This window comes from Bison bison, unplaced genomic scaffold (assembly GCF_000754665.1).
Source record: "Bison bison bison isolate TAMUID 2011002044 unplaced genomic scaffold, Bison_UMD1.0 scf7180017864471, whole genome shotgun sequence".
Lineage (NCBI taxonomy): Eukaryota > Metazoa > Chordata > Mammalia > Artiodactyla > Bovidae > Bison > Bison bison.
The window spans coordinates 5,621,857-5,642,351 of record NW_011495032.1 but is presented as its reverse complement, the minus strand read 5'-3'; the positions used below and the strand labels follow the sequence as shown (position 1 = coordinate 5,642,351).

The 20,495-nt window shown below is 45.1% G+C and overlaps 1 protein-coding gene across 1 annotated transcript in view; it reads right to left on the bottom strand.

Annotated features, from left to right (window-relative positions):
- PTPN4 (protein tyrosine phosphatase, non-receptor type 4 (megakaryocyte)) overlaps window positions 1–8,592 on the bottom strand; it is a 212,308-nt gene extending 203,716 nt beyond the window's left edge. The window contains exon 1 of the mRNA XM_010860800.1: window positions 8,569–8,592. The gene's annotated coding sequence lies outside the window, so the exon portion shown is untranslated. The remainder of the gene's footprint in view (window positions 1–8,568) is intronic.
- Window positions 8,593–20,495: the final 11,903 nt, after the last annotated feature.

The following is a 20,495-nucleotide window of genomic DNA, read 5'->3' as shown; positions in this document are numbered from 1 at the left end:
CGTGCATCTGGCCGGGAGGCTGCCCCAGGCCAGATGCACGCACCAAGCCGCCATGACTGCTGCCGGCACTGCCTTCTTCTTTAATTTTTATGTTTGACTGTACTGCATGGCACATGGGATCTTAATTCCTCAACCAAAGATTCAGTCTACACCCCCTGCATTGGAAGAGTGGAGTCTTAACCACTGGACCACCAGGGAAGTCCCCGGTTCTTTCTTGAAGTTCTTTCAAGATGAAGAAATGTAGACACATGCACACAGAGAGGACCACATGAACACACTGCAGGAGTGGCCATCTGCAAACCAAGGAGGGAGACCTCAAGAGAAAACAAAGTGCTTGCACTTTGATCTTGCCCAGATAGCCTCCAGAGTGGTGGGAAAATAAACTTATGTTGTTTAGGCCACTGAGTCTGTGGTCCTAGCTTACCATTATGCTACTCAAACCCCCTGTGCTTTCTGCTGCCTCCACAAAATGGGACTAATAATATGTACTTACCTCAAAGGATTATTATGAAAATGAAGAGAACTAGCAAATATGAAGCACTTAGAATTATTACCACTGACTGGACACTGAACATGTGCCATGTCTATTAATTTACTCCCCCCATCTTCCTTCTGAATAAGTCATATGTCTCCATTTTGCAGATATGGAAATTTGAATTTGGAGGTTTCAGCAAGCCCAGCCACATTTAATATTGGCCTCCCACCATGGAGCTATAAAGATTGAAAGTGTTATACATAAATGCAAGCCACCCACGTCATCATAGCTACAGCAGTGTGTTGTTTGCAACCAGCATAGGGAGGGTATAATCTAGAAGAAAGAACAGGAATTAGAATGGAGAGGTATATCACCTTTGCATTTTTGTGCCGTAGATGGTGTTGGCAGCAGAGGAGAACCACAGAAGGAGATGTGATTGCCTTCATGTTTTATAAAGTCCATTGTGATGATAGGGGAGCATAGACTGGGGGTGGAATGAGGGATCAGTTTCAGACCATTGTAATAACCCAGAAGTTTATTATAAGTGCTTGAGCCAGGGTGGAAATTGTGGATATAAAAGAGAACACAGATCCTTGAGATATTAAGGAACATAACTCAATCATTTATTACGTGATCCAGGTGAGACCCAGGTTTCTCACTTGCCCAGGTGGCTGGACGGGTGGCACAATCAGTCACCAGGATCAGCAGCACAAGAGAAAAGAGGGTGGGTTTGAAAATGATGAGGATGAATCCAGTTTAGAAGAAATTGAACTAGAGGTACCTGTGAGATTCCAGGTAGAACTACCCAGAATTCAATTAAAGACATGGATCTGCAACCCAGGTCTCCAACTTGCTCTGGAGTTAGCGGTTTGTGATGGTAACACAGGTCATAAGGACAGTGTCTGGAGGAGGAAGAGAAGGAGAAGGAAAGAATCCTGGGGAATGAGCACCATCATTTGGGAATAGGCCCCCATGGTGGCCCAGTTGGGGTGGGGAGAGAGGAGGGTCCCATGCTCCAAGGGAAGAGAACCCCTCCAGACTGCCATAGAGGTTGACGGCGCCAAGTGCCCTGGAGCTGACTGAGTAAGCGGTGGGTAGGAAAGGATGCCCTGGATTGAGAATTCAATATTCAATCATGACCTTTGCCAGACAGTTTCAAGGAAGAGGTGGGGGTGGAAGGCAGATGTCAGTGAAGAAGGAGTGGGAAGGAGAGAGAAAGAAGATAGGTTGCAAGGAGCTTCGCTGAATAAGGGAAGCGACAGGAATAAAAGGCGGGGGACAGGAGTGAGGGGAAACTTTGATTAGAACATTGTGCCAACAACGTTATGTCATGAGGTTCAAGTTTTCATGAGAGTCAATGAATATGCTCTTTTAAAAAAATCACAGTTAATAAACCCTAACCCAAGGTAACCTTTTGGTAAATGAATAATCCGTGCTTCACCAGCTCCGCAGTGAGTCTGGAGCAGCCTGTAGGGTTGTTGGCCTGCCTTTCTGACTACATTCCCCCAACTGTCCTGGGCTGCTGGCCCACTGAGCTCACAGACACAGTGCTCAGACCTTGTACCCCCTCCAGCACTGGGCAAGCCAGCGTCCCCAGCCCTGGTTCCCATCTACTGGCCCTGCCCACTGCACAGTCAGCCAGGTTTTCCCAGGCCTCTTCCTATGTTACAGCAGGTGCCAGGGAACCAGCCCCCATATCCGACCAAAAACCACAGAATAAACCCTGTGGCCAGAAGGTAACATCAACCAAATCCACACCCTTAGCTACTGTGACACTCCTTGGGGGAAGGTGTCTCCGTCTGTCTTTCACCCTTAGTTTAGGAAGACGGTGCTGAGTCATGAAGAGAATGTATACTTTGGATCAAGGCAATGATGCAAATCCCAGCTTCAACTCTTAATAGCAACTTGAATTTGAACAAACCATGTCATCTTTTTAATCATAGCAATGACAATAGTAGTAACTAGTATTTATTGATTGCTTATTTCTCTGCTAAACACAATGTATTCCTTCTATCCCCTGGGGTACCCTATAATGGCGAATGTGTTGTTCTCGCCATTTTACAGATGAAGAGCCCAAGACATAGATTGTTAAGTAACTTCTCAAAATTACAACCAGTGGGTGGAGGAGCTGGATTGGCTTGATTCTGGAGTCTAGACTCTTTGAGACTCAACTTCTTTATGTGTGGAACGTGCACAATGATAACAACCTCATGGAACTGATCTAGAATGAGACATAACTTCTATGAGGCCCCTAATAGATGCCTGGCAACACAGGTTCCCTCCTGCTGTCTTCGCTTCTAAAGGAATCTATACAGACTGTTAGGGCAATGGCTCTCAGTGAGGATTTATCCCCAAGGCCATTTCCTGGTGAACTGATTTGCAACGAGGAATCACTATTGTCATCTTGCAGGTCCTTCATCGGTCCTTTTGAAAGAGTTCTTGCAGGTTTCGGTCCTCAATTCAGTACATTGGACATGCAGAAACAGTAAAGACTGTCTTCACATTCCATTACTCAGACACCGTTCTGTGCTTTCCTGGACACCAACTGAGTGTCCCACCATTTAAATCAGTCCTGACACTAATTACCAAGAGTTAGTGTCTGACCCCACAGGTTAAGGACTCAGTCACACAAAGTGAAAGTGAAGTTGCTAAGTAGCGTCTGACTCTGCGACCTGATGGACTGTACTAGGTTCCTCCGCCCATGGGATTTTCCAGGCAAGGATACTGGAATGGGTTGCCATTTCCTTCTCCAGGAGGTCTTACTGACCCAGGGGTTGAACCTGGGTCTCCCGCATTATAGGCAGACACTTTACTGTCTGAGCCACCAGGGAAGTGACTACACTCAGTTGCAAATCCAAAGTCACCAGCCTCCTGTATTTATGATCCACTGGTCATAAAGAGGGGTCCCATGACTCTGTCCTTCAGCTCGATAGTTTGCTAGAATGGCTCACAGAACTCAGGAAAACAGTTTATTTACTGTTACTAGTTTAGTACAAAGGCTACATACAACTCAGGAAGAGCCAAATAGAAGAGGTGCATAGAATAAGATATGGGGTGAGGCATGGGGCTCCCCTGCCTTCTCTGGGCACACCACCCTCTGAGGACCTAAATGTGGTTACCAACCTGGAAGTTCTCCGAGCCTTGTGGTTTAGGGGTTTTTATGAAGGTTTCATTACATAGGTATGATTGATTAAATCATTGACTAGGGGTGATTATCTTAACCCTCATCTCCTTTCCCCTTCCTGGAGGTGCCAGGCTGGACTGCAAGTTCCAACCCTCTAATCCATGGCTGGTCCATCCTGAAGCTGTCTATGACACCCTCATCCAAGAGTAACTCATTAGTTTACCTAAGGCACCACCAATCATTCAGGAAATTCCAAGGGTTTTAGATGCTCTTGTGCCAGGAACTAGGGACAAAGACCAGATATATATTCCTTATTATATCACAGCATCACACAGTGACACAGTTGTTGAGAAAAACATCTTCCAGAAACACACGTATTCTTAGAGGACAACCAGTATTAGTTGGGACAGGACAAAGACCATGGACAAAGACCGTCTTTGGGGAGGAGGCAAACTTGGATACCAAACTTGTGTGAAGTTCCTCCGAGTTGACTCAAGTCTGTAATTTAGAACCACACATAAAAATTACCTTTTTGAGAAAGGCTCAAAATTACTTAAATGAAACTTCTTTCTTTCCATAATGTGAGAGCAAAGACTCCCAGACTCACCCACACACCAGTTTCCTCCACGTTCTCTTACAGCTGGTTAGTTTGCTTCCCCTGCCCATCCCCTGCCCACCTCCTTGGGTTCATGCTTTTCCTGGCACTGCTAAGAATAGCATAATTTGGAGTGGGTTTTTTTTTTTCTCTTTTGGTCTATATAAACGGTCTGTGGATGTATTTCATTCCAGATGTTTTTCCCCAACCTGTCTTTCTTAAGAAACCCAGAATTATTTTTAAACATAATTTGGGGGCTTCCAAATAAAACAAATATCCTAACTGCCTGCGGGTTCCTAAGTTACAAGTCCTTGCTTGGTGGTGGGGAGAAAAGAAGACATAGAACAAATAGGGCCAGCTCTGGAGACGAAGTGAGGCCTCCGAGGCTGTCCCTGGGCTGGCCTGTTTTCCTCTTCTCTCTTTTCCACTTCTTGGGTGTTGTTAAGGGCTGAATTTCGTGTCCCTCAATACCTGAATTCACATGTTAGACCTCTAATCTCCCATGGGAATGTATTTGGAGATGGGTCCTCTAAGGCAGTAATTAGGGCAAAATGAGGTGCTAAGGGTGAGGGCCTGATCCCATAAGATTCGGGTCCTCATAGGAAGAGACAGCAGAGAGTTCTCTATCTGTCCACACACACTCAGAGGAAAGGCCATGTGACAATGAAGTAGCCATCCACCAGCCAGGAAGAGAGCTCTTAGCAGAAACCGAACCCTGTTGGATCTTAATCTGGGCCTTCCAACCTCCACAACTGTGACAAGATAAGCTTCTGTTGTTCAGGCCACAGCAGTCTGCGATGGTTTGCTCTGGCAGCCCTCGCTAACTAATACAGGCCCTCTGGCTGTCCCTGAGGCACCCTTCTTGAGATACTCACTTCTGTCCCCTAAAACACACCAAGTAGGTCTTCTGTTGAATTTTGTCAGCCTCCTTGTCCCCCAGGAGCTAATCTGAGAGAGTGACTCATCCAACAATAACAGCAAATCACACCACTTCTCCCAGTTAATACACTGGTGGGGACCCTTAAGGCTTTAACCCGGGGTTCTCCATTCTGGTTTCATATGAGAATCATACGGAGAACTTATTTAAAAGATTTTATTTGTATGGGAATCTGAAAAAATAATAGGAATGAACTTATTCGCAAAACAGAAAGAGACTCAACAGACAGAGAACAAATTTGTAGTTAACAAAGGGGAAAGGTGAGGGGAGGGATAAATCAGGAGTTCAGGATTAACAGATACACACCACTATGTACAAAATAGATTTTAAAAAGGACCTACTATATAACATAGGGAACATACTTAATATTTTGTAATAACCTATAAGGGAAAAGAATCTGGAAAAGAATATAAATATGCTCAGTTACATATATGCATACAGTTATATACATATAACTGAATCATTTTGCCCTACATCTGAAACTAACACAACATTGTAAATCGACTATACTTCATAAAAAGTATTTTCCAAGCCACACCAATCCCAGATCTGGGGATAATACCTCAGAAACCAGACCTTAAAAAAAAAATTGTTTAATTTTTTATTGTAAATGTAATGTGCTCAAATGTCCAATTTGGTTTCTTAGATAATTAAACTAATACTCTATTTTCCACTCTTTATGGGGATTACCTTCTGAATTTCAGGGTTATTTTCATCACCCTTTCCAGTACGGTGATGTGTCAAGGAGGAGAGGACCCACCCCACCCCACCCCCCTGCCCTGCCTTGTAGTTCTGGTTCTGTCACTACCTTGGTGTATAAGGTGACATAAGTCTTGTAACTTGATTAGGTACCAGCTTCCTTAACTATGAAATGATGTGAATAAGTTAAATGATTTTTAAGGTCTTTTCTGGCTTACAAATTCAAGGTTCCATAACAATGACCATACACAAACCAAAAAGGAAGTTTTTAAAAACTACAGCTGAATTCAGACGGTAGAATCCCACCACCCAGCTGGGTGGTTCCTATTTACACTGTTGCTTTCCTGACCTGAGTAGCTCTTTCCCTTTCAAAACTTGCTGTAATTGGTTTGAGCTTGCTTTTTCCCAGAGTTACCACCACCCTATCACTTATTTCATGAGAATATTGTCCAGTGTAAAGCACTGTAATAACAGTGATGTCTTATTTGTATGATCTTTAGTAGGATATCATGAATGGTATTTTAGAAAGCACATGGGATTTTCAGGAAGAGATACCAGGGTTTGAATTCAGCATTGTAGCAGTCTGGGATTTAGATGCAAATAGAAACTTTTCTGGTTAAGGTAAGCAGGAGGGAATTTACAGGAGGATCAATGGGTAATTCACAGAATCACTGGGTGCTGGGAGGTGCTGGCTGGGCCAGGACCAGAGAGGGAGAGGCACCTCAAGAGGTGGCCTGGGGACCAGCTACCTGGTGGGGGAGGGAGACGTGCTTGTCACAGCACTTCAAGCCACTTCATAGAACCTCTTATGGACCTTGTGTCCTGGCTTGTCTTCCTCAAGGGTCAAAGTTTTGAACAACGAAAATGATACAACTGACAAGGGCCTAATCTCTAAAATATACAAATAGCTTATATAATTCAATAGCAAAAAACAACCCAATTGAAAAATGAGCAGAAAACCTAAAAAGACAGTTCTCCAAAGGAGACATACAGATGGCCAGCAGGCACATGAAAAAATGCTCATCATCGCTAATCATTAGAGAAATGCAAATCAAAACTACAGTGAGATACCACCTTACACCAGTCAGCATGGTCATCATTAAAAAGTCTACAGATAATAAATACTGGAGAGCGTGTGGAGAAAAGAGAACCCTCTTATCTCTTGGTGGGAATGTAAACTAGTACAGCCACTATAGAGAACAGTAAGGAGGTGCGTCAAAAAAACTAAAAATAGAACTATCATATGACCTAGCAATCTCACTCCTGGGCATATATCCAGACAAAACAATAATTCAAAAAGATATACGACTTCCTTGGTAGTACAGTGGATAGGAGCCCACCTGCCAAAGCAGGGAACATGGGTTCGATCGCTGGTCTGGGAAGATTTCACAAACCACAGAGCAAGTAAGCCCTTGTGCCACAACTACTGAAGCCCACAAACCTACAGCCTGTGCTCACAGACAATCACCAAAATGAGAAGCCTCTGCATGGCAACTAGAGAAAGCCCTCTTGCAGCAACAAAGACCCAATCCAGCCAAACAACAACAACAACAACAAAAGATACATGCACTCCTATGTTCATAGCAGTGCTATTTACAATAGATAAGACATGAATACAATCTAAATGTCCACTAACTGAAGAACGAGTAAATATATGGTACACATATACAATGGAATACTACTCAGCCATAAAAAGAATGAAATAATGTCATTTGCAGCAACATGGATGGATCTAGAGATTATTATAGTAAGTGAAATAAATCAGATAGAGAAAGAAAAAATATAACATGATATCATTATATATGAAATCTAAAATATGACGCAGGAAATCCCCTGGCAGTTCAGCGGTTAGGACTCTGGGCTTTCACTGCTAAGGACCTGGGTTCAATCCCTGGTTGGAGACTAAGATCTCACAAGCCACACAGGGCAGCCAACAAAAGAGAAAAATGAACTTATCTATGAAACACAATAGACTCACAGAGGTAGAGACCAGATCTGTGGTTGTCAAGGGGGAGAGGGTAGGGAAAGAATTGATTGGGAGTATGGGGTGAACAAATACAAACTATTATATTTATAATGGATAAACAACAAAGTCCTACAGTACAGCAAAGGGAACTATATTCAATAGTTCCCTGTGATAAACCATCATGGAAAAGAATATGAAAAAGAATGTATATATGTATACAATATATAACCGAATCACTTTGCTGTATAGCATAAATGAATACAACATTGTAAACTAATATACCTCAACAGTATAAATTTAAAAAGAGAACTATAAAACTTATAGAAGAAAGCATAGAATAAGTATTAAATATATCCAACGAATTTCCCTGGTCCAATGGCTGACTCTGTACTTCCAGTGCAGCCCAGGTTCCATCCCTGGTCAGAGAACTAGATCCCAAATGCTGCAGATAAGCATTCTGCATGCCTAAACTAATGGCCTGGCACATGCGTGCTTGCTTAGTCGCTTCAGCCATGCCTGACTGTTTGTGACCCTGTGGACTGCACCCTGCCAGGTTCCTCTGTCCATGGGATTCTCCAGGTAAGAATACTGGAGTAAGTGGCCATGCCCTCCTCCAGGGGCTCTTCCTGACCCAGGGATTGAACCTGTATCTTCTGCATTACAGGCAAATTCTTTACCATCTGAGCCACCAGGAGCTCCCCAAATATCTCTGTTGAAACTCCCATGATGGGGTGGGGGGCGGGGGGTTTGCTGGAGGCATGAGCTGCCATACCTGTACCGTGAATTCGTCTGTCCTCTGGCCGCTGGGGCCTGAGAGAAGGTGGGACACATACACTCTCTCCTCTTGGGTTGTCCTCACAGCCCTCTGAGGTCTGCAGAGCAACTACGCACAGGCTCATTTTTCTCCCTAAAGGGGGAAAGTGAGGCCAATGAACTGCGTACAAGAGATTTGCTGAGACCATTGAGCTCGGTCCAGGGGCTTGTTTTCCTTATCCTGAGCTCAGCATCCTTTCCACCATCTGATAGGCTTTCCTGTGCTGGTCCCTCCGTTATTAGAACACCTGGATATTCTTAGCTAACAATGGGTGACAGAAATAAACTCTCTGCAGTTTCCCCGAATTTCCGCACAGGCCCGCTGCAGGTGGCAGAGGCCTTGCTCTGAACACACCGTATGAAAAAGCATGTCAGAGGAGCTCCGGCACTAATGGCATGAATCATCACCGGGTGGCAGGGAGTGGCCTGCAGGGGCCGGAGGCTACTTTAGGGAAACTGGGGACCCTCATGATGAGAGGTCAAGGTTGTCATCCCAGTCTAGTTGGGGGCTGACTGCTCCAGAGAGCAGTGCTTGCGCTCAGTCTTCGTGGATCTCACCGTCTGCTGCCCTCCCCTACAGAGCCTGGCCTGCAGCTTTATTCCGGGGCCAAGATCCGGCCTCATCCCAGGCCAAGGTGGGGGAGGGGTGGTGTCTGCCTGTGAGGCCGGCCTGGAATTCTCCACGTATTTACTGAGCCAAGGAGGACAATCAAAAATAGATCCTGGAAGAAAGAAGAGGTCAGAGGCCAAGAGAGGCCGCTTCCTGTGTCAGGCTGGGAGGTTGTGGAACTGAGGTCCAGGGGGACGGCGTCCTGAGCCCATGGGGACAGGGTTCAAGGGGGAGAGTCAGAATGCTCTGTGCCTGGCAGAAGGGAGACTGACAGTCACTGTTGGTTGAAGTAATTATTTTAGGTTAAGTCAACCTTTAGAAAACAATCAGCAGTGTGGAAGAAACAGTGTGTCCATTTAGTAACTTGTACAGATTGATGATTCTCGGAAGCTGGACTCTGAGGTGCAGGCAGCTCTGTTTATCTGGCGGGTGACCTTGGTCACATGGTCTCTTGCTGGGGAGGTGACAGAGGCCACTGAAGCCCTGTTCCAGCCCACCCCCGCTCACTAAGTGCCCATCCGGGCTGCTGCACTCTCTGAGCCCTGGGGGGTCCTGGGGCTCTGTGGTTTCGTTAGCCCTCAGGGATGCCCTCCTGGATGATGGCACCGCGGGCGTCCGGTAGCTCTCAACATTCCTCGCCTTCTAATTTTCATGTCACGCCATCCCTTGGAACCCTGCCACTGGAAGAGGGATTTTTCTGGCTGTTCACTCCAGCTTCCTCCTTCTCCCCCTTCCTTCCTTTCATGTAAAATGACACGATTGGGTTGGATCAGCTCCAAATCCTTGCTGTTCTAACTGGCCCATGGGTTTAATGAAGGCGCCATGGACATACCCAGGCAGGGGTCCCTCTCCAAAACCACTGGCGGAGATGGGTGGGTACTCCATACGCTGTGTCCACACAGCTTTGCTCCCTACGCAGAACTGAGAGGGCTTTCTGGACAAAGCTAGAAGACACAGGAGCCAGATGGGGAGCAGGACTGAAGGCCGGTTTTCAAGGATCATTGTGCCATGGAGGGAGGAGGGCCTGCCCCTGGCACTCAGGGCTTTTGCAAAGTGGATTTGTCATCCCATTCCCTCAGGCTGACAAGCAACTCATTGTTCTCAGAAAACAGCTGCATCTGGGGAGTTTTAGCATTTGGGTGTGACAGCACAGGGAAGCTCTTCCTAGCATCAGGCCAGAGGCTCTCCCCTCTCCAGGAAGGGGAGAAGTCTCCTGGCAGGGCCTTGGTTTTCCAGGCCATTGCAGCAAATCTGGTGCTTCAAACAACACAGCTTACATACAGTTCTGTAGGTCAGGAGACTGACATGAATCGTGTTCCTTTGCGGAGGCTCCAGAGGAGCCTCTGTTTTCCTAGCCATGCTGTGAGCACAACTCAGTTCCCTGGGGTTGTACGACTGAACGTCCACTTCCCGGCTGGCTGTCAGCTGGGAGCTGTCCTTAGCAATTCGAGGCTTCTCTCTGGTTCTTACACCTGATCCACTGCATCTCAAGGCCAGTGTCAGGGCCCCTCCTCCTGCCATCTCCCTGACTTCTCTCCCCTTGTCCACAGCTGGGAATGGTTATTCACCTTTAAGGACACATGTGATTAGATTGGGCTCAGCTGGATAACCCAGGTGACTCTCCTCACCTCAAAGCTTTAACTTAATCACACTGGCAGAGTCCCTTTTGCCATCTGAGGTAACACTCATAGGTTCTGGAGATTAGGGCATGGACATCTGTAGGTGTGTGCTAAGTCGCTTCAGTCATGTCCGACTCTTAGCAAACCCATGGGCTGTAGCCCGCCAGTCTCCTCTGTCCATGGGATTCTCCAGGCAAGAATACTCAAGTGGGTTGCCATGCCCTCCTTCAGGGGATCTTCCCAACCCAGGGATCGAAACCACGACTCTTATATCTCTTGCATTGCATTGGTGAGGGACCCACATTCTGCCTCCCACAGTCAAGGTGAGGCAATATGATTTGCTGACCCTCTGCTAGAAGTCACACTACGATGGTAGACCTTTAGCAGGTGACTCACATCTCCTATGCGAGTTGAGAGGTACAGATGTATGTGAGCTACAGTGAGCCAGGGCCAGCTGGCATTGGGCAAAGTAAGACTTGAATGCATGTGTCCCAGGCACTTTGTGGTCAAGCCATCAGATTCACTGCATAATTAATGCTCACACAGCTTCGGGAAATGCAGTTATGTAGGCTTGCTCATAAAGTGGTTTTTTACAGGATCTGACAGATAGAACCCTCTCAGCCTGCTTGTCCTGTTCTAGCCTTGCCAGGTATAGTCGGGACCCTTCTGGACCTTCCCAGCATCCCCCTCTCACCAGTGTGGTTGGGTCCCTTTCAGCCTCTGACCTGCAGGCTGGATCTACAAAGGCACGTTGACCCACCCTAAACTCCTCCTCCGTGTTCACACTTGCCATCCTGCCTGCAGTGCCAGCCCTCCCCGTCAGGAGCTGAGCAATCCCCTCTCTGCTCAGAGTGGGTCTGAGTTGCAGGAAATGTAGAGTCTCAGGCCCCACCCCAGACCTATTCAAGTCAGATCTGCTCTTTAAAATTTTTTTTGATTTACAATACTGTGTTAGTTTCAGCTGTACAGCTTCAGGTTGTTTCCTATTATAGGTTGTTACAAGATATTGAACGTAGTTCCCTGTGCTACAGTAAAACAACAGTGAATCCTGTTGTTTATTTATTTTATATATAGGGTGTATATCTGTTCAAATCTGCTTTTTTTTTTTTCAGTCCCGGGGATCACAGGCACTTTAAAGTTTGAGCAGCACTGGATGAGGGCTTGCTGGGGGGCTCCTCTTCCAGGACGCCCTTCCTGATTGCCCCAGACTTAGCTAAATGAGTTCTTCCCCAGCTCCCACTGTACCCCATTTGCCCGTCACTCATAAGAAGGTCATATAACTGGATGTTAACAGGGACTTTTTCCCTGTGACACAGAAGTTTCAGCAGAGGCCTCAAAGTCAGAGAAGCCCCGTTTCCAAGTGAGGTGCCAAGACCCCACGTAGGTCAAGCTTGGAGAAGGTGAAACTTCCTCTGTCAGCTTCAGTCCTTCCCCACTTCTAGCCTCCAAAGGACAAGTCAGAGGGTTTCTCTGGAGAGAGAGGGTTGGCTGGAGGCTAGGTCCATATATCCCTGTTGCCCTTCCATTGGGGAGGGGGAACAGCAGCCTCCCCTCACCTCCAGGTGAACCAGAAGGACTTCAAGGAGAGCGTTTCTTGTACCTGTAAGTGTCTGGGGAAATGTAAGGATGGGTTGGAGAAGTGGGGGCCAATGCAACCCTGTTCCCGAAGGCAGTGAAACAAAGGTGTGTGGTTTCCAGGGACCTGATGAGGCTCATGAGCTGGGGAGACTTCCTTGAAAGGGACCCCACCCAAGAGAGCTGCCTGGGGACGGCTGACAAAGGGACCCAGCAGAAAGAAATGGACCTCTGGAAAACCAGAGGCTGAGGGCTACTGCAACCCCTTCCCCAACACACATACCCTAACCTCACAGTGAAAACTACCAGAATTAACAAATACAAATACAAGGTGGACATTTAAATTTGAATTTCAGGTAAACAATGAATGGGTTCTCGTACGTTTTCAGTGTGTCACATGTAATATCTCAAATAGATACACTTTAAAAAAAGTATTTATTGTTTATCCGAGCTTCAAATTTAATTAGGCATTTTGCATTTTACCTGGCAACCCTAAGTCAGAAGCTTTGCAGCAGAAATCCTTGTGGGTTTTCAAAGAAATCCACAGAAGTGGCCCAAATGGTAGTCAGCTATTGGACCCCAATGTCAGATAACTACTGAAGCAATCAAATAAGATTCTTGTTGCTCCTTCATCCTTGTTCCTTACCCCTCCCCTTCCAAATTTCTCATCAATTACCCCGGCTGATGAGTGGGAGATGGAAGAAGGGAGGGAGAGTCCCTGGAGATAACTCCCAACCTCTCCCTTCCACCCCCACAGAACTAGTGGACAGAAACACTTGGAGTGAAATTGAGCATTTGGATTATTACCTGGATCAGACTTCCAGTCACTGTTCCTGTGATTTAAAGGGACCTAGAGATGCTGCCTGCCTGAGACATCATGCAGGGAAGGGGAAGGAAGTGGACCCCGGAGCCAGACTGAATGACAGTGACTGAAAGACTAGCGTTGCCTTGTGGTGTGCCTTGCTGGGGGTGCTGGCTCTAAATGGATTTCTCGTTTGCATCCATCTCTCTCTCTTGTGTCCTCTTATTCATCTGCATCCCAGTGCCTGGTGTATATAGAAGATCTTCAGTAAATGTTTGAGTGTTGAATGTAAAAAATTCAGTGAATTGACCCATTTTTTCACCCATAGAAGCTATAGAGGGTTTTCCTGGGGTTGTATACTCCTTCCCAAAGGTTATTTGGCTGTGCTAAGCCTTCTTGTTACAAAACACACCAGGTGCGATGATAGAGGTGAGCTCTGGATCTGAGATCGTCTCTGAGAATGTTTCCAAGGCATATGCTCTCAGCCAGGGCTTCCCAGGTGGAGCTAGGGGTAAAAACCTGCCTGCCAATGCAGGAGACAAAAGAGACATGAGTTTAATTCCTGGGTGGGGAAGATCCCCTGGAGGAGGGCATGGCAACCCATTCTGATATTCTTGCCTGGAGAATCCCATGGACAGAGGAGTCTGGCAGGCTATAATCCATGGGGTCGCAGAGTCAGACAAGACTGAAATGACTTAGCACACACGCACATATACTCTCATCCGGGGCAGAACCATGGTTTAGGGAACCTGAGGCTTATATAAACTGGAACCCTTCTGAGAAAAGAATATCAAATGGTGAAGTCAAAATTAGGCATAAACATGAACATTAATTTTGGGGAAATCAAAACAGATTACAAATTTTTTTAATTAAAATTTTATTAAATTTATTTATTAAAAGCTAATAGATACCCCCCAAAAATCACAAAATCCAGGAAAATAACAGTATTTGTAGTGTTTAACTGAACGACAAATTGCTATAATACATTATATATAATTTACTTTTTTTGCTAGATTATTTTTCTACACTGTTTGGCCAATGTCCTTTTAGGTGAAACTTTCTCAGTTGTGTCCGACTCTTTGCATAGTTCATGGGGATTCTCTAGACAAGAATACTGGAGTGGGTTTCCATTTCCTTCTTCAGGGACTCTTCCCAACCCAGGGATCGAACTGGGGTCTCCCACATTGCAGGAGGATTCTTGACCAGCTGAGCAACGTACTTTTAGTAGCAGCCTGTTATGAGTCTGTTGATGTCAATATTTTGTGGTCAAATCACAAAGAATGCAAATCTTTAAAAAATATATTCATATGATTCATTTTTGTTCATTAGATTGGGATTTATTCAAATCATTTTTTATGGTCAAAACATATCTCTTCCTCCTAATGAAGTACTGCTTCTGACCTGATCTGATTCTTATAAACTTGTCATTTTCATGATTTATATATTCTTAGTTGTGATTTTTTTATGACTCCTTCCCTTAATTTCATGCTTTTATCAAGTAGACTCTTTTAGCTTCTGTTGTGATAGAACAAGAGAGTTTTTGACATTTTGGAGCTTCTTCCAGTCAGTTTTTGTCTGAGGCTTCCACTAAGATTTTTTCTAAATACATTTGAGTTTTGTATAATCAAGAAATCTGAGAAAATTCCCTGGCTGTTCAGTGTTTAAGACAGCACTTTCACTTGCCAAGGGCGTGGGTTCAGTCCTTGGTTCGGAAACTAAGATCCCACTAGCCGTTTAGTATGGCCAATCAATAAATCAATAAAAAGGATAATAAAATAAAGAAAATTTAAAATAAAATAAAAAGAATAATACAATAATAAATTAAAAGGATAGATTTTTAAAAATTTTTTACAGAATTCTGAAAAAAATATACAAAATTAATCAGAAATAAAGGCTTCCTCAAGAACAATTCAAAAGCACTTAAGATAGTTTGAACTGAAAAAAAAAATTTTTAAAGCACTTAAAACTTGCTGAAATTTCTATTGAGTTAATACTGCCTAATCAGTTACTCTTCTATATAGACTGATCTGTTGGTGAGTATGTGTAGGGGTTTGGTTACCATGAAATATTCTTTTCCTTTTTTTTTTTTCTTTTCTGTATCCGTGGTAACTTGGTGCACAGCTTCATCGTGAACTACCAGAGCTCATCATGACAGAAGCATCACTCTCAGGGTGATCTGCTCAAAGGAAAGCTTTGGAAAGCTTTATGTGTGAAGCGCAATCTCCTTTCTTTACAGAGAAGAGTGGTAAAGCTATATTAAATGGAAAACATAGACTTCAGACCAAGGCTTGGTGTGAATTGGGATAAAGGAGTTGGAAAGCAGTATATATTGGAAACCTTAAAAATATTTATATGCCTCTCAAACACACTTTGCTTTGACTTTGGGGTGTTGCTCTTAAGAAAATACTACTTCTGAAAATGAACAAAAAATATTATGCCCCATATGTTAACAATACATACCTAACAAAAAAACATTTGGAATAATTTGCTCTAATAATAAATGACTGATTATCTAAATCATGAAACATCAATTTGATGAGTATCAGATCAGATCAGTCGCTCAGTCGTGTCCGACTCTGCGACCCCATGAATCGCAGCACGCCAGGCCTCCCTGTCCATCACCAACTCCCACAGTTCACTCAGACTCATGTCCATTGAGTCAGTGATGCCATCCAGCCATCTCATCCTCTGTCGTCCCCTTCTCCTCTTGCCCCCAATCCCTCCCAGCATCAGAGGTTGTAGAAGCTTTGTTATATGGTGCAAAATAGTGCTTATATAGTGTTAAGCCAAAAAAAAGCAAGTTATAAAATTATGTATACATTCTCATTTCAGGTGGACTTTAATAATACCTATGCTCTGAAAAACCTTGGAATATACACTATTTTATATTGTATAAAATACATTTTAAAATGTATACTCTATAAATATATACACTATACATATTGTGAACATATATATATTTATATTAATATATATAGATCTATGATATCACTTTTAATAGTCCATCAACAGATGAATGGATAAAGAAGATGTGGTACATATATACAATGGAATTACTTTGCCATAAAAAGGGATGAAATTGGGTCATTTGTAGAGACATGAATGGACCTAGAATCTGTCATACACAGTGAAGTAAGTCAGAAAGAGAAAAACAAATATTGTATATTAACACATACATGTGGAACCTAAAAATATGGTACAGAGGAAATTATTTGCAGAGCAGGAATAGAAATGCCAATGTGGAGAACAGACATGCAGACACGGGGCCGGGAAAAGGGGAGGTGGGATTGACGTACGTACCCTGCCACGTGTGAAATAGATAACTAGTGGGAACCTGCTATAGAGCACAGGAAGCTGAGCTCTGTGCTCTGTGACGACCTAGATAGAGGGGGTGGGGTTGGGGGCGGGAGGTCCATGAGGGAGGGGATAGATGGATACGAACAGCTGATTCACTTCCTTGTACAGCAGAAACTAACACAACATGGTAAAGCAGCTATAACCCAATTTGAAAAAATGTTTGGATTGTTTTCAAGCGTTTCCTATGTTAAGTATATTTGCAGTGAATAATAACACACATTAATCTTTAGCCAGTTCTTTGTTTCCTCAGAATAAATTCCTAGAAGCAGAATTGTTGGGTCAAAGGCATTTTTAGGGCTTTGGAAACTTATTGCTAAACGATCTTCCAAAGAGACTGTTAAACTCTCCCAAGCAGTGGATGCATATGTGCCCTTTCCCTGGAGCCTCTGCAACACTGACTCATTAATCTGCTTTCAAGTAGAGAAAATAGCTTAGGAAAATACGCCTGCAGCAGATTGAAACTTTTAATAGTTTTTATTACCCAATCCCAGATTGCTGTAATAATGTTGATAAAACTAACATTTATTATGCAATTTCTAGGTCCCAGACACTGTGCTACATGGGTTAACTCATCATCCTTAAGGTCTTCTAGGAGGTACGGACCATTGTCAACCCATTTCACAGGTGAAGAAATTGAGGCACAGAGATGCTAAACAACTTGCTCGAGGTAATGAAAGGATGAGCTAAAATTTGAGCCAGGTCATGATCTACATCCAGTTGCACAATTTCTCTCTTCAAAATCCCTACTGAAATGTCCTTAAGCACCTGGGAGGAGGGGGGTGGATCTCTTTAGTTCAGGACTCACTGCAGCACTGGAAATTTCTCTGATCCATTTGGGAGGATGGGTTCCCATTTAGGCAGAGGTCTCCGAGGCAACCACTTAGAAAATGCCAAGGATCTACACTTTAGAGCGAGGTAGACCCTCTATACTGAACCTGCTGAGAGACCATAAAGTTGGTCTGCCAGTTCTAACCCACTGGTCACCCCAGGCTGAAGAGTCACAAGGAAATGGTTCCTTTGGAGGGAGCTGAGGAGGATGGCATGTGCACCCCCCTGAGTAAGGTGACCAGTGCCTCCTGGTTTGCCTGGGGCTGTCCCAGTTCTAGTGCTGAAAGCCTGCATACTGGAAATTCTGCAGCCCCAGGCAGATAAGGACAATCGGGTACCAGATTCTTAGGAGAGGGTTCTGGCACTTTTCTTTCCCCTCCAGACATGGGCAAAAGGCTTTGGGGTTCCACTCTGGAGCCATAGTCCTGAGCCAGAGGGAGGTCCAGTGAATCAGACACCCGGAAGACTCGGCCAGAGCTCCCAGGCCCTTTGTCTGTGGAATCTGACCTCAGGTGGTCTGAAACCCAGTGAAGGACTCTGGGGTTGAGATGGAGCTGGGAGAGAGAAGAAGCAGATGACACAGACCCCCTACCCTCGCCACAGCAGCTTCTAAGCCTGAAGTAGGCCTCAGCCTGCAGCAGCAGGACAGCACAGAGCTTAAATCTAATGCAGTTTTGAGTTTGGTTATCACACTAGTTGGTACATTTTAGTCACTGAAATGAGACTTGAAAAGGCCCAGACACACAATGGCAGGTTCAGGAGATGGTCCCCAGGGATGCAAAGATGATTGCGGAGGGCAGCCTGCGTTATAGTTGCACACTGCTGAGTCCAGCCCTTTCAATAATGGGGTTACCTGCAGTGGCCGTGGAGGGCCCCCCTAGGGCCCTGCTCCCCTCGGTGAGGGGTGGAGCCCCAGCAGCTGCCACTGCTGCTGCCTAAGAGACAGGGGTGGGGCTGAGAGCCCAGGGCCCCCTCACTGCCTCCAGTTCATCAGGCTGTGGCTGGACTCTTCCTCAGAGTTCAGAGTCCCTCCCCCAGTGGAGCACCCCAGTTCCTCAAACTGCTAGGGCCACCCCTGCCCCCTCTCCTGAGCTTCGACAGTAATAAATGATGGCTTGCTACAGACACAAGATTCTTTACTAGGTCCTTCTAATGCATTGTCTTCTTTCGTGCTTGTATGTCACCTGTGGGGTATTAGAATCATCCTCATTTTTCAGAGGCTCAGAGAAGTTAAGGAATTAGCCCAGTTATTAATTAGCAGAGGTGACTCAAAACCAGCTCCATCTTCATCCAAAGCGCATGCCCAGTTCATAGGTCTGTGGGGCCTCTTAGCTATCTGGGCCAGACCTCTTCCTGCCGGGGGCCCTGGTGAGCTTGCTGGTTCCACCTGCTGTTGTTGATTAGCCACTAAGTCATGTCTGACTCTTTGCAACACCATGGACTGCAGCCTGCCAGCCTCTTCTGTCCAAGGGATTTCCCAGGCAAGAATACTGGAGTGGGTAGCCTTTCCCTTCTCCAGGGAATCTTCCCGAACCAGGGATCGAACCTGCGTCTCCTGCATTGCAGGCGGATTCTTTACTGCTGAGCCAGCAGGGAAGTCTTGCTGGTTCCACTAGTCCCACTTGAAACTTAGAATGTGCTTCTGCTTAGAAACAATAGGATGGAGGGTTGTTTCGACTCCACTGTGGTTACTTCTTGGTTAAGTCAGCCTTTGTGACCTGGTCTGGGGTTCTCACCACATCAGATCACATGATTTCCTGGGAAGAAAACACATCCTGCGTCCTAAATAGCAAATTCCAAACACACTGTTAGAACACAGCTTATTTGTGAGTTAGGGAAAGTCTGCCTGAAACCATTTGATTCCGCATGACAAGAAAAATAAGCTGGGTTCTTAAATTTGACTGTTTGGGTTGTTGGTTTAAAATAGCCTAGAAGCCACCGGGCTGCCTCTCATGTTGTCCTTCTGCAAGGGCGGCGTCTAGTTGAATCATGAAATCTTACAAGAGTCTGTGACTGTGGTCATAAGAAATCATCAGTGGTGCAGCGGGTAAAGTCTAGCTTAGGATCAGGTGATGTGGGTCTGATGCTGCCCGTGCCCTTGCTAGTTGTATGGTGTTGGGTGAGTCACTTGACCTCACCAGGCAACTGCTTCTCCATCTGTAAAATAAGGGGTTACATGAGAGGGTCCCCAAGCCCCCTTCCTATTCTCAGTTTCAAGGAAACAAACAGCCTCAGGTACGGAATTACGAATGAGCATCGGCTCAGAAATCGTGTTTTTTTCTTTTATTTCCTTTGTAATTTTTATCTCTTGGGAGGGGCCTTTTAGCTGCAGCAGAAGAGAAAAAGGGGAGAGAGGTTCTTTTGTGCTAAATGGAGCATTGAATGATGGATAAGCAGAAAGATGTGTGATGGCTCTTTTTCTCACATTAGGTATTTGACTAATAGATCAGCAGACCCCGGCATCCAAGTGACAACCTGCATTGAAGAGGGTGGAACTTGGCTGTGCGACCCTTCCAGCTGTGAGAGCTTGAAAGGGAAGCTCTGGGGAAATGTCTCTCATTTTCCCCTGGAAGCTGGGAGACAGCTCAGCTCAGCACTGCCAACCGTGTGATGCGGGTGCTTGTAAATGAAGCCTTTTTCCTTGGATGTCTTTCAGGCTGCAGTCTCCCCTCTGGCACCTCCACCCCCTTGGAACAAAGCCTAATGTAAAGTCTGGGTGCAACTCAGACCAGCCTGGGAAAGAATTTGCTCAATAGTGGCAGGGAGGCCTTGATACGTCTTCAATGGCTTAAAAAAAAAAAGAAAGCTAGAATTTGGTTTGTCTGTTTGTTTTTACCCTATCTCTTTTAACAACAACAAAAAAATGGCTTATATCAGGGACACAGCAAACTGCTCCTGGGAAGAACAAAAAAACATAAGTAGAAATATAGGCACAAGGAAAACAGCAATAGAAAATCAAAATAAGAGACTTCCCTGGTGGACCAGTGGCTAAGACTCCATGCTGCCAATGTAGGGGGCCTGGGTTCAACCCCTGGTCAGGGAACTAGGTCCCACATGCTGCAATTAAGTGTTCACATGCCACAATTAAAGATCCC